Below are 16,068 nucleotides of genomic sequence, written 5' to 3' on the forward strand. Positions count from 1 at the left end.
CCTGCTGCAACATCTCACTCCAATTTAAGGTGGAGAAAATCATACAAAATCTCCTCATCTTCTTCCCATTCCAATTCAGCATAATTGGCCCTTCTCTCCCAATCTGGACACTCATATTGATAGTGCCCTAACTTGTGACATTTGAAACACTCAAAGAGAGCTTTGTTGATGGGCTGTATTCCCCTTCCTCTACCTCAGCCACCACTAAATACACCTTTACCTCTTCCTCTTCCTACTTTATCTTCATGGGATATCTTTAGAACCTGCCCTTCTTCTCATGGCTTCTCATCCTTTTCTCATGAACGAAAGATGTGTTGGTACAGGTTCTATGAACAAAAGATGGAGCCACCTGAGAATTTGTATAGCAGTGAACAAAGTGACATTGTCAAAATTACTCAAACTAATTTCTCGAGTTGGATGCCATTGAATTCACCGAAATTCCATTTGACAACAAAGTGACATATCAATCAATTTTTTTTATCACTTCTTAACATTTAAAATGGAAATAAAATGAAAATCACAATAAAAGCCCAAATGACATCCTCAAGTCTCATGTTTTCTGGGCAGACACAAAAAGAAAAGCAGATAATTAATGTTAAATAAACTAAAAAAGACAAACACATAGCCATGAGAATAGCAAGGAGGAATTGTGCTTGTAGATTTGTTGCAGAAAACTTTGAAACATAGTTTCATAAGACCTTTACGAAAGTAAGTCAATATGTTCTATTATAGTGCTTGAATACAAACCATTGTAATAGATGAAATTCACAGTGTCAGCCTCTTCCCTTGTCCGCGTCAAGATCATGAGGCTCTGCGTTGAATCCAAATCAGCTTTGGATTAAATAAACAAAGACCGAAATTTTCTTTGCTGCAAACGTGCATGCCTTGCTATCTCCTTATTGCAGCAAGAACAATAAAAATGTAGCACCCTGCATGGATCTGCTGCATGCAAGATTGGGTTAGAAGCAATTAAATTAAATAATATTAAAGAAAATTTAAGCTCTTGCTTGTATATAATTTCTGTGAAGACCATTTTGTTACACAAGCACATAAAATGTAGCAGCATGTAGTTCAAGTATTTGTGTAACATAGAGACTGATTAAAACTGAAACAAGATTTATATTACTGAATATAGATGATTACAACAACACAATTAGAGAACAATAAAAGATTTAAGTGGAATGTGACAGTATACATGGCAAGTTTCCCAAAGTATGTTAGAACAGCAAACCTGTTCAAAAATCAAAGAAACAGTAAATAATGAACACACGATGTTTGGCAACGAAGTTCGGCCAATATTGCCTAAGTCTCCGACTGCAGAGCAGCTGCAGTTCCTTTTTATTATGAGTGAAAGATTAAGGTTTACAATGCACAACTTGTGCATAAACATTAATGTCCAGATTACAACATCATCCCTGAACCGTACCCCCAGTCGCCATCACACAACAAACTATGATACCATATTGTCGACTGATCTTTCCTTCAATTCTTATCACTTTGAGAACTTAGGCTAGTGTTCAGTTTGTTATTTTTTCATTAGTCTTCAATTCAGGGAGAGATTTGAAATTGAAACCATATTGTCGACAACTTGAAGCATAAATGACATCTTTCCATAAGCATCACAGTATCCTATTGCTTCATCCAAACCTACAACATATGGTAGCAACATTTTGGTTCATAGGCTTTCTTTAAAGTATAACCCGAAGGATTTTTCAAGTAATTATCTCATCAGCGGATGAATCCATGAATTGATAAAAGTATGCACATAAGCTTTTGCATGTATTTTACACAACAAAAAATAGAGCATTTATAAATGGAAAAATTTATATAATAAAGATGTAGTCCAATCAAAATATACATTCAATGCATTAAGTTCCAACCATACAAAGATACTTGCAAAATATACTTCTCAAGCATCTCATAATTAATACGGAATATAACAGCCAGATCAAAGTATGAATAAGAAAAACAGATGATTTATGTTAAAATATGACAAATAATCATGTGACAGAGGAAAGGTGATTATTAAGGAATTGTTTTATAAGCCTCTCGCATTGCTAAAAAGACCCTCAGATTTAACGGATCTTAATTTGCACAAAATCTATCGAGAATTATGACCCGATCTCTATTTTTTGGATCAGAGCATAACAAAATTTTACAAATATTATGTGATGGACGAGTAGTTAACAAAACATTTGCACATAGATGCATTGGCTACACATTCTAATGAAGAAAAGACGGAGTCACCTGAGAATTTGTATAGCAGTGAACATGTAGACTGTTATCCAAACATCATCGAAGCTCCCGTCCACCATGAGAACAGAGGTATCTTCTCGAGTTGGATGCCATTCAATCCAGCAAAATTCCCTTTGACAACAAAGTGACATGTCAATCAAGTTTTGATCACTTCTTAACACTTCAAAATAGAAATGACCATTGGCTTCTTTTCTTACGTCTCACGTTTTCTGAGCCGACACAAAAAGAAAAGCAGACAATTGACATTAAATATATTAAAAATTACGGGACACAGTCAGAAGAATAACAAATAGGAACTGTACTTTTCAATACAAGATGTTCTAGGACAATTTGTTGTAGACAACTTTAAAACATAGTTTGAGAAGACCTTAATAAAAGAAAATGAAATATGTTTCATTATAATGCTTGAATACAAACCATGAGCAAATTGGAATGGATAGAATTCACACAATGTCAGCCTCTTCCCTTGCTTGCGTCAAGATCATGATACTCTATGTTGAACCCAAATCACCTTTGGATAAAAGAAACAAAGACCAAAATTTTCTTTATTGCGAATGTGTGTGCCTTGCTACCTCTTTATTGCAGTAAGAACAATGCAATCTCTACCAAAACCATGTATGAAGCAGAAAATAAGCAGATTGTAAATTAAATTATTCTTAAAAATACGAACGGATGTCAAATCTCAAAACTTTTGTATCCTTATGTTTCATTTTTCTAATTTCCGGTTTTCATCTACTCTGCTTAAGTGTAGCCTAACTTACCAATTACCATTGTGAGCATGTCTGGTAACATATTATAATTATTATGCCATCCAGCGGCATTTTTCAAAGTAAAATGTATATTTTATACTCCCTCCGGTCCTATATATAAGAAACAATTTACTTTTTTGATTCATTGAATAGTTGATATATTTGGTCTATTTTTAGGCTTGGTACGTCAATTATTAAATGAATCTAAAAAGTTAACTTTTTCTTATAAATAGGACCGGAGGTAGTAAAATATAAAAAAAAACTTTAAAGTTTGTACTTGCGTTGCGTAACATAGTGTTATTTTTTATTTTATTTTTTGCACTGAAACCCGATTTTTATTCTTGAATAAAGACTGATTATGTCATTTTACATCAAATAACTGCTTAACATCCCTATGTATATGCAAAAAAAAATTATTACAGTACAATTTTTTTTTTGTCAAGTTACAGTACAAAATTTAATTAACACTCTCTAGGTTAAAAAAATTGTTTCCAATTTCTGAAGTTATTTCAGAGATGGAAACACATATAGAACACAGTCCATACATCAAATGATTGTGAAATAAGATGCACATAGGTTGTAATTCAGCAGAAGAGGAAAAAAGATGTGTTGGGAACTCCATTTGGGTAAAAGACCACAATCATTATTTACCAGACTACCCTTAAATTGTCCCAAAGCATACAAAAAATAAAATAAAAGATTTGATTCAATAGTTTGGTTAAGAATATATGTTCGTACCTTCCAAACCAAAAAGATTTGACCAAAAGTGGGACCCATAACATCTCATTCCTGCTTAATTCCATCAATCCACACATTCGGGATGTGACTAATTGTATGCCAACGCTCTCCTCCCTCCTTTTCATACTTCTCCTTTATTATTCCACATTTATTAATGGACAAATGCAGAAGAGAGTTGGGTAGAGCCTCCTTCTCTGGCAAGCTCTCAAGACTAGGACAGTTGGTAATATACAGTAGTTCGAGAGATTTGAGGTGTAGAATTCTTATATGTAAAATTAGACTTGAATTTATTAGTTACATATTTGTAAACTAAGTTTACTCGTACATGTATAAGTTGAGTTCGCGCGTTCACGTACATTGAATTCGCATGTGTGCTACGTAATCTTAAATTACGCTATCCATGTGTGTCCCACGTAAACTTAAATTACACTACCTTACTACTTAATACCTAAACTTAAATCATGTTACCTTACATAAATAATACCTGCCTAATCTAAATTCATGTCTACCCTATATGTCACACACAGATCAGAACAAAACGAAAAGATGACATCGAACAAATAATAAATAGAAACACTTTAATGAAGAAATTCATGAAACTCACTTACTTGTATAAATAGAGTGCAGATCAATGAAAAAGATGTTGAATTAATCTTTAATATTGGTTGCATATCCATGTTGGTTTGTGGGTGAAATGAGGTGAAGTAAAAGGTTTTAAATAATTTACATGAAAAGGGCAATTTCAGTATTATTGTAAAATTTTAAATAAATTTGGGTGTAACTAGAATTATATGGGGTGAGACTATAAAATATCTTGAAATATATATGTATAAAAATAAATCATTTATAACTATTAATTTGACTTAAAAGAGAAAAGAAAGTAATTTTTTTTTTTTTTTGAAGACATAAAAATGGAATATATTAACAACGGCAGTGAACACCTAAGTACAAGATGTACTAAAAGTGCCACCCCTAATAACAGTCAAACATACAAAATAGAGTCAAAACAATGGTCGATCTAAACCCAAACAAAATATAGGGTCTGACCACCATCTTTGTGTACCATACATGAAATTTGCTTTGGTAGCTTGAAGCCACCATAAAGAATGAAATTGAAATTTATCTGCTAGTTGTTCAACTGTGGTTTGGATATTATTAAAAAGTCTATTATTACGTTCCTTCCAAACCACCCAAACACAAAGTAACCAAATAAGTTGAAGAAATGACGGACGAGCCTTTGAGTGATCTGTAGAGTGAGTAAACTGAATGAAATGATCATCAATATTAAAAGGGTCAGCACCTGACATTCAGATCCAAGACCTGATAAGATGCCACAATGAACCAAAAGTGACGCAATGAATAAAAAGATGAACCAAGAGTGAGAAAAGAAAGTAATTAAAAAACTAAATTGTATCTTTGACAACTAAAATGTTGTTTAAATAACTTCTTTTAGTTTATTAAAAAAGCATCATTTTTTGTTAGAAAATTGGAAAAATAAAACAATTATTTGATGTGAATCATCGTCTTCAAAAAGGATGACTGAACCTTGATTAAAAACAAATTGAAACTTTGTGATAAATATTTATTTTTGACTTAAATAATCAAGATAAATATAAAAATCATAAACAGGGGATATCACATTTCTTTTTGTTTTGATTAGATTCTTTATGCTTGTTGTAACACCCTAAACTCTAAAGCGATAAATTATGTTAATGATATAGTTATATAAAGAATTTAGATATTACATCGCCTCTAATTCATCAAGCATGCATAAATAATTTTCTTAAAACATCGCAGCGGAATAATAATATCATTACATCGACATCTAAATAAAACATCTCAACAGTTACCCAAAATAAAATAAGTCACCAAGTAGCCATGTTATCATCAATACATAGTCACAAAATCTCCAACAGTCATAATACAAACAAACAGTAAAGACCAACCCCTAATCAGAGCCCTAAAGTTTAAGACGTCAAAATGCAGTAAACGTGGTAGCATCCAAGCTATACTCAAGCAACTCACCAAAGCAAGCAAACTAGTCATGCACGCCGTCTACCCATCTATACGAATAAGGTAGGCAGTCAACCATACGAACACCGGGGGTTAGTCCACAATTCATAATTAAACATAATCATATGAAAGTAAACAAGCATGATTTAAATTCACATGATCAATAACCGCAACACCATCACAAATCGTTAAGTAAACAAGAATAACATCACACAAGTACATTTTCACACCTTCACATATTCGCCAAATTTCACCAATGCAATTATTCATCAACGTTTCACCAATGTAATTATTCACCAAGCACAATAGCAAATATGAAACATGTCAAGTTATGCAATGCGCTTAGACACGACTCTATATGCATGTGGTGCCGGTCATCGTCAAGGTCGTCCTCTCAAAACATCGTCTCCGGATACAAAATTGTATCATAAACATCGCTTTTAAACATTGTCTCTGGACACTTATGAATGCATGAACATATGACACAACAATGCATACATTCATACAACAATCCACCAACATAAACACCGACAACTTTTATACATGAAAACACCACCAATATCATCACCAAAATTATGATCAACAACATTCACCTCAAAGAAACAACAATGTTTCAAATTCACACTTCACCTAAAAGACGGACATCTAACCACACTATGATATTCATCACATTAAACACCCAAACATCATCAATTCATTCATATTCTATCATATTAACATGAATTCAAAGTCTCTTGCAAGTTATTCGACCATAAAGTATCAATTTGACAAAGTTTGTCTAAGTTTATGAAAACTAGCATTTTCCAATTATTTCTCCAAAATCGAAGTAGACAAGTTCAAACGCCTCAACCGAGTATATACACAAATCACATATGAGTGCAATAGCATATACATATACGTTTCATAGGCTGATTCCGATTAATACCAAAGTTCACCTAAGTTCGTTTTGTTTTGACATTTTCTAAGTTATTCAACAAAACAAGTCAAACAAGTTCAAACACCTCAACTAAGCATATATACTACTCACATATGATCACAATAGCATATGCATACAACTCTCCCCAACTTATAAGATTTTCGTCCTCGAAAATTTACCTCAAGCAAACAACTCTGGATAAAACTCCAGCATCTTACTCTCTAGCTCCCACGGTAAGCTTTCACCAGTCTAGCTCCCACGGTAAACTTTCACCAGTCGCTCCTTCCCAAACGACTCTCATAAGAGGTATCTCTTTGCCTCTCAACGTCTTCACTTTTTGATCATCAATCCTTACCGGTAAAGTCTCAACCGTAAGGTTATCTCTAACTTGCACATCATCACTTTGGATCTCATGGGATGGATCCGGAACATACTTCTGAAGTTGCGACACATGAAACACATCGTGCAAATTCGAAAGATGTGGTGGTAAACCCACTCGATACGCCACCGTTCCAACTCTTTCCGATATTTGATACATACCAATAAATCTCAGAGTCAATTTCTTCGATTTCAAAGCTCGTCCAACACCAGTCACAAGAGTGACTCTCAAAAACATGTGGTCTCCTTCTTGAAACTCAAGATCTTTCCTACGCTTATCATGGTAACTCTTTTGTCGACTCTGCGACGCTTTCATCTTTTCTTGAATCATCTTAACCTTCTCAGTAGTTTGTTGAACAATCTCTGGTCCTAAGACCACTCTTTCACCTGACTCAAACCAATACAACGGAGTTCTGCATCTCCGACCATACAAAGCCTCATAAGGTGCCATTCCAATAATAGAATGATAACTATTATTGTACGTGAACTCTATCAATGGAAGATGACTATCCCAAGTTCCTCCTTGCTCAAGTACACAAACTCTCAACAAATCTTCCAGTGACTGAATCGTCCTCTCCGACTGACCATCTGTCTGCGGATGATACGCCGAACTCAACCTCAACTTAGAACCTAAAGCCTCTTGCAAACTTTTCCAAAATCTAGAAGTAAATCTTGGATCCCTATCTGATACAATGCTCGAAGGAACACCATGCAACTTCACATTATCACGAATATAAATCTCTGCCAACTGAGAAACAGGAAAACTGATATTAATCGTAAGAAAATGAGCTGACTTCGTCAATCTATCAACAATCACCCAAATCGCGTCATTCCCTTTAGGAGTATTCGGCAAACTCGTCACAAAATCCATGGATATACTATCCCATTTCCACTCTGCCACATCTAAAGACACCATCATACCAGCAAGTTTCTGATGCTCAACTTTCGACTTCTGGCAGATCAAACAAGAATACACAAATTGTGCCACATCACGTTTCAACCCAGACAACCAAAATAACTTCTTCAAATCATGATACAACTTCGTAGCTCCCGGATGGATACTCAAGCTACTTCTATGACTCTCTTCAAGAATCATCTTCTTCATCTCATCATCATCTGGAATACAAATCCTACCTCGAAACATCAACACACCTTGATCATCGATTTTAAAATCATTGTCTTCAGTCTGATTACTAGCCACCAACAAGTCTACAAACTTAACATCAACTTTATGTGCTTCTTTAATACTCTTCAGAAATTCATTATCAATCTTCAGCATTCCTAGCTTCACACTCTCAGATGACATTTCACATACTAAACTCAAATCTCTGAACTGTTCAAGCAACTCGAACTCCTTTACCATCAGAGCGGACATATGTAAAGTCTTCCTACTCAAAGCATCTGCAACAACATTAGCTTTACCCGGATGATAGCTCAACTCAAAATCATAGTCCTTCAGCAATTCAAGCCACCTACGCTGCCTCATATTCAATTCCTTTTGGTCGAACAGATCCTTCAAACTCTTATGATCACTAAACACCTCAAATCTCAAACCATACAAGTAATGTCTCCATATCTTCAATACAAAGACCACAACAGCCAACTCTAAATCGTGCGTAGGGTAATTCTTCTCATGAATTCTCAGCTGTCTCGAAGCATACGCTACTACTTTTCCATCTTGCATAAGCACACCTCCTAAACCCAACTTGGATGCCTCACAATATACCACAAAAGGTTCATCCGAATTTGGCAAAATCAAAACCGGAGCTGTCGTCAACCGCTTCTTCAATTCACTAAAGTTGTTCTCACATTGAACATCCCACACAAAGGCTTTACCTTTACAAGTCAACTTTGTTAACGGAAGTGCTAACTTGGAAAATCCTTCTATAAATCCTCTGTAATAACCAGTCAATCCCAAAAAGCTTCTAATCTCTGTAACCGACTTAGGAGTCTCCCATAGCGATACTCCATCAACTTTAGACGGATCTACTGCAATACCACTACCAGAAATAACATGGCCAAGGAAACTCACTTCTTTTAACCAGAATTCACACTTAGACAATTTAGCATAAAGCTTCTTTTCTTTCAACACTTGCAAAAACCAGCTTCAAATGCTCAGCATGTTCTTCTACAGACTTGGAGTAAATCAAAATATCATCAATGAAAACAACCACAAAACGATCCAAAAATGCATGAAAGATGCGATTCATGTACTCTATAAATACTCTAAGTGCATTAGTAACACCGAAAGGCGTAACTTTATACTCATAATGTCCATACCTCGTTCTGAAAGAAGTCTTCTGCATATCTTCATCTTTCACTTTAATCTGGTGATAACCGATCTCAAGTCAATCTTGCTGAAAACACTTGCACCCACCAACTGATCCATCAAATCATCAATTCTCGGAAGTGGATACCTATTCTTTATTGTTACTTTGTTCAACTGTCGATAGTCAATACACAATCTCATGCTACCGTCCTTCTTCTTCACTAACAAAACGGACGCTCCCCAAGGTGAAACACTTGGTCTAACAAACTTTTTCTCAAGCAAATCTTCTAATTTTTTCTTCAACTCGGCCAACTCAGAAGCTGACATACGATAAGGTAACAAGATCAATAGAAAATTCAACTTCTCTCTCTGGAGGCACATCAGGGATCTCATCAGGAAAAACTACTGGAAAATCGCATACCACTTGTAGTTTATCAATCACCGCTTGATTCTCAATAGATAAGGAAGCCATCAAAGAAAACATCAAGATTTCATCACGTTCTAACTGCTTCAGCTGCTTAGTAGACAAAAACTCTGCGCCACTTTCCTCTTCAGCAGAAGAGAAATACATCGACTTACTAAAACAATTAATGTGAACATGGTTGTACTCTAACCAGTTCATACCAAGAATTACATCCATATCACTCAAAGGTAAACAAACCATATCAATCTCAAAATCACGATCAAACATAGACAAAGGACATCTTAAACACACAAGAGAAGTAGTTACCGAACCCTTAGCTGGAGTTTCGACAACCATCTCTCCATTCATATTAGACATAGTAAGACCCAACTTAGTAGCACAATCAATAGCAATAAAACAATGTGTAGCACCCGTATCAATAATAGCAACTAAAGGTGTACTATCAAAATAACAAGTACCTCTGATCAAGCGATCCTCGTTCTCAGTCTGAGCACCAGTCAATGTAAAAACTCTCCAAGTAGTTTGCGCCTTCTTATGCTTCTTGCACTGTGAACCAATGTGACCTTCCTCATTGCAATTGAAACACACAATATCATCATGTTTGCACTCAGCTAGTGCATGACCCTTCTTACCACAGCAAAAACATCTCTTTACATCCCCAGGACAAGCATTACTCTTGTGGCCTTTCTCACCACAAGTATAGCAGACAATCTCAGCAGGAGCGTCTTTCTTCTTAGGGCGTCTATCATCAACCATTCTCTGTTTACCCTTATCAGCAGGAGCACTGTAAGGCTTATGACGACTCTGCTGATCTTTGGTTTTCCGCTCATTCACAATCTTGTAATGAGCCTTGGTATCCTCTTCATATATCCTACAACTGCTCACCAACTCAGAAAAGACACGGATCTTCTGGTAACCAATCGCTCTCTTGATCTCAGCACGTAAACCGTTCTCGAATTTGATGCATTTCGAAAACTCAGCAGTCTTTGCAGTGTAGTGCGGATAAAACTTTGCCAATTCCACAAACTTGGCAGCATACTCTGTCACTGATATGTTCCCCTGTTTTAGCTCTAGGAACTCAATCTCTTTCTTTCCGCGAACATCTTTGGGAAAGTATCTGTTTAAGAACTCTCTCCTAAACACAGCCCATGTAACCACAACACCATTTTTCTCTAGGGTAGGTAGAAGACTCACTCACCAGTCATCAGCTTCTTCAGCTAGTGTCATACCCCAAATTTGGACCGTTTAAAATCTTTTTTGTCCATATTTTAAAATAGTCCACTTTCTCTGTTATTCGTTTTTTTACTATTTGAAACTCGTGTTTTTTCGTCTTTAGTCATTTAAAAACTTTTATCTTGCATTTAAGTCGCCGCTTGCATTTTTACAACAATTAAAATCATTTCATCTGCATTTTTATAACGCATTTTATAATCTTTTTAGTCATAACAGTCAAGTCATTTTAAAAGGTCTAATCGTATTTTAAAAAGTCGTGTTTTTTTTTTTAAATCATTTCAAACGAAATTTAGGACAGAGAGGATAATTTGAAGTACCTCATGTCAGGTTCCGAAGGCAACTTTTTTTAAACATTTTAATTTCTTTCATCACTTTTTATTTCATTAGTGTTTATCTCTTTTTATTTTAATTGGTTCTATTTTTATGATTTTTTTCTTGTCTTTCCTTTAAGTGACTTACGATTTTTCTTTATTTTTAAATCATTTATTTGTCTTGTTTTTATTATTGTATTGCTTTAGTTTTTTTGTCCAAATTGTCATAGGTCTTTGCAGTCCCATTTGGGGGGCATTTTCGTCCAGGTCATGTTCAGCTCAAACCCTAATTGTACCACTATAAATAGACTCCCAATCATTGGAGAGAAGGGGCTGCACTGATTTTCACACAAACACAATTTTTTTTCGGCAGCCCAAGAATTAGGATCAAACACTTTCTTTTTAAAAATTCTCAAGAACATTCACAACAACAAACAATTTTCTAGCAACTATTTTTTGACTCAATCATCAATAAACAACTCTTTTTTTCTTTGAATCAACCACCGTTCACAAAACCAACATACATACAATCTCATAAGGACACACAAATAACCATTTTTCTCACTATCACTTCCTTGAGTGAACCGGATCCATCAACTAACAAGAACTCGAATCGGTGCAAGCTTCAACAACACAAAACCGAATCAGTAAGAAGCTTGAAGCAAAGTGTGAAGATCCGAAATTCCAACAGTAGTAGAATCGAAGTCAAAGCTGAAGCAAGGTGTGAAGAACACAGCGAAGGTGAATCCGAACACGAGCAAAAGGCATTTCGATCGAAGCTACAAGAGATAGAACAGATCCATTCATGTTCATCCATTTTGGTAACTTTCTTTTTCGAACTTCACTTTTAGATCTAGGTTTTTGTGTTTGGATTTTGTAATTTTTGAGTTGATATTTGAAATAAGGAAGAAAAAGGATATTCGAATATGTGAAAAAAATTTGAAACGGTTGAGTTTTGAACTCCGGCGCGGTGGTGCCACCACCGGCCACCGCGCCGGAAAATTTATCTCGCCGGAGAAGAAGAAGTAGGGGGCGCTGTCATTTTAGTGAGAGAGGGAGAACTCAAATTTTTTTAGAGAGATGTTTTTATGGTTTGAAATGAGTTAAAAACCTGTAGCCTTGCTTTACTTTTTAACCGTTGGATCTTAGATCTTATGTGTTATCATGGTTTTTGGGTGCCAAGCCATTAATTGGACTTGAACCTTTTGACCGTTGATATCTCTCTTTTTTCTTGGGAAGGGTAAAAGGAGAAAAACCCTTAAAAAGTTCTAGATTCGGGGGTCGTTTTCACTACGGGAAGGTGTTAGGCACCCGGAGCGATTATGGTATTCCATAAGAACCGTTCTCCTAAGTTTATTTCTACGCTTTAGTTTTATTGCTTATTTGTAAAAAAAAGAAGGTATGATTAGTGAAGAATGGGGGTGAGAAGAAGTAGAATTTGATTTTATTTCGGCTTGGAGGGGTTAAAGTCCCTTGCCTACGTACCGTTTTACGGGATCAAAACCGATCGTAGTTCATTCTCAAAAAATAGTTTTTGTTTTTGTTGGTTGATTTTAAGTTTGAAAAGAGATTTTGAAGAATAGAGATGAGAGGCCTCGAGGGCATGAGATTTGGAAAAAAGTGAGGTGGAATTAGCTTTTTCAAAATGAAGTCCAAGTATAGTTAAAATTTATTAGAAATTTTACTTAAGAAAATAAAAGAGAAATAAGGAGTTTTGACTCCTACCTTATTTTCAAAAAGGTTTTCAAGTGAGGTCATTTGCATGTTTTGGAAAAAGTTGGATTCTCTCTAAGTGTTTAAACCTAAGCGTTTATCTAACCATGCAATCCTAGCCATACATCTACACATACAATCCTAGGCATACATCTAGGGTGAGTGTGTGCGTGCCGGTGCGTCATAGTGTCCATAGTCCATATTACAAAAATTGCCTAAATACATTCTATGGCCCCTTTGCCAAGCTACAAACCAATGATGACAAATTACATCACCAAATGAATTAAAACTTGCAAAAATAAATGCTAGGCTAAAGAAAGTGAAGAGGGTGGTGGAATGCTATGAAATGTATGACATATGAGATGAAATGGTTAGTAATCACAAAGCACAAAATAGTAGGAAATAAACAAAAAGAAATTGCATAAGAATGACAAAAAGAAAGTAATAAAGTGGTAAAAATCTAAAAAAACTTTGATATGATACCTAGAGGTGCTTATGACCCATAATTGTCATATCATGGCAATTTTGAAAGAGATTTTGTTTCAAGCCATGACATGAAATTAATAGAGACACATGCAAGCAAAGTATCACACCAAATTTATAGAGAAATTTGACACTTTATTCTTTAAAACAAACACTTGTTGCTTGTAAAACAAGAAATCCATAAAATCAAATTCAAAAACAGCAAAAAGAAGCACATGTCCAGAGGCATATTCATCACAAGATAGGGTATCATTTGTTCATAACACATATCAAAGTATCAAGAACAAAAACGTGGCAAAAAATATACCAAAAGTGTAAAAAAAATACATGGAAATTAGTTCATGCCACTTTACCATTTTTTTTTTACATGCAAAAATACCATGGAAATACCAAAAATACATTAAGAAACAACTAGGATTTTTTAGGAATTTTTATATAAAAAAAAAATGTAGGCAAGTAACAGGTTCAGATAGCAAGAAAGGCAGTGCAAATAGCAAGAAAATAACAAAAAACGTAAAAAGAACTAAGCCCAAACCAAAGCCCAATCCTTAAAAGATCCGGATGCACAGGAACCACACGATTGATCCAGGATTCTGAAACCCTAGATCAAACGGCCAAGAAACAAAGGAGAATGGACCGGTCCTGGACCGGTCCGGTTCACTGGCTATAAAAGTGAAGGAGCACCGGTTTTTTTCATTTTGCTGTTCTCATTCTCTCTCTAACTCTTCTCTCTTCTCTCATCTCTCACCTCTCTCTAACCTCACCGCCGGTGAGGATGAAGCTACGGCGGAGACCTTGAAGGTCCGCCGGAAACTTCATCTTCTCCGGCGAGCCTATGAACTCCGGTGACCTAAAATTTCCAGAATTTCAAAATTTCTTCACCAATCAATTCGTCCTTTAACCCTAAACACGAATCCAGCAATTGTTTTTTCAAATACAGCTTGAAATGATGTAGATCTGAAAAAAAACGTACGGTTTGGAAACTGATTTTTTGATTTTTGAAAGAAAACGTTTAGATCGTTTGAAGGTCTACATCGTTTCGTTGTTCACTGCTTTTCTAGTACTTGTTCCTGCTTTCAAAACTTTGATCCTTACGGATCTAAGTTTTGGTGTTTACGGTTATAGTTTTTTTGAATTCTGGAAATTTCAGATCTGTTTGCTTGCGTGATTTTTACAGGTTTAAACTATGATCTTATTTTGAGAAGAGATTCTGAGTTTTACCTAAGGTTTTGGTTGAAACCTTTAATGGAGGAAATCTTTGGAAATCTTGATTCTGTTCTTGCTGGTTTTTGATTCTTTTGCTTGTTCTTTGGACCGAAAATAAATCGGTGATTCTTCTTTTCTCACTGATTCCGTTTCTTCATCTTCTTCGCCGGTTTAGAACTTTGCTTCTTTCTCTCTTCTTCTTTCTCTGTGATCAACGCTTGAGCTTGCTTCAATGCGAGCTCGCGTTTGGAATTGCAGAGAAACGATCAATTCAATGATGAAGGTTCCACAGAATCTCTGAGAATTGATCCAAAAATTGTTGATTCTGATGAATTTTGATTTCTGAAAAACGGTTAGGGTTTGTGATTGTTCAGTGTTCTTGATGATTCTGAGAAATTTTCTGTTTCTGATCTAACTGAATGGAGAGAGAGAATCTGATTGTGTTTGTTGAGTTGGCGTGTAATTATGGCTTTGCGTGGCGCTGTACACCTTTTATAGCTTGACATGTGTGCTTCTGAACCAATGAGAAAAGGACACCTGGACCTGGAGAAAATATGGCACGGCCTTGGACAAAAAAATGAAACTTGGACCTTTCTGCAAAAATAAGAACTTGGGGACTAAACTGCAAAATTAATTAAAAAAAGGCTTGAAATGAAATTTAAAAAAAACAGTTTGGACAAAATGCAATTTTGGGACCTCAATTGAGGGACCAAAATGCAATTAAAAATAAAACTGAGTAAAAAACGTAATTTGACCAAACGTAAAGCGAAACAAAAAATAAAACTGACAAAAATGGACTAAAACGAACCAATGGCCTAAATGAGGTACTTCAAAGTAACCTCTCTATGCCAAAATTTTGTGTGGAATGACCAAAATGCCCCTAGGGCTAAAAATGACCTAAACAGATTCAAATTGACTCGTCACTGACTCAGATGCAAGTTTGAAATGAATCAAACAAGGTTTACTGATGAAATGTTAAAAAAACAATCTGAAAAGACTCAGAGACAGTCACAAGGATGAAAATGGGTCCCACTGCAGGAAATGACCAAAATACCCTTCTGTACGACTTTTTGCAAATTTGAAATAAACTGTAGAAAAAGCAATGTAATGATTCAGAGACACTTTTGAATGACTTACAAGACAAGTAAAGACATTTCGAAAAGTTTTATGCAAGAAAAACATAGGTAAAATTGTGATTGAAAATACTGCGAGGCAGAGACAATTTGAACTGTGCAATTGAAATTTGATAATTGACAAAGTTTGAAATGAAATTGGGCCCAGTATTTTTAGGTCCAAAAACAGGGTATAACATTATGGCTGTGATGAGATCTTGGGATTTAGATCTGGACCTCTGGATTCATCCAACGGTCCAGATTGTA

The 16,068-nt window shown here is 35.4% G+C and overlaps 1 protein-coding gene across 1 annotated transcript in view; it reads right to left on the reverse strand.

Moving 5' to 3' along the window:
- Positions 1–1,274: 1,274 nt before the first annotated feature.
- Positions 1,275–16,068, reverse strand: part of LOC120579639 (putative disease resistance RPP13-like protein 1) — a 45,022-nt gene continuing 30,228 nt past the window's right edge. The window contains exon 6 of the mRNA XM_039832163.1: positions 1,275–1,647. The gene's annotated coding sequence lies outside the window, so the exon portion shown is untranslated. The remainder of the gene's footprint in view (positions 1,648–16,068) is intronic.

This window comes from Medicago truncatula, chromosome 3, assembly GCF_003473485.1.
Source record: "Medicago truncatula cultivar Jemalong A17 chromosome 3, MtrunA17r5.0-ANR, whole genome shotgun sequence".
Taxonomy (NCBI): Eukaryota; Viridiplantae; Streptophyta; class Magnoliopsida; order Fabales; family Fabaceae; genus Medicago; species Medicago truncatula.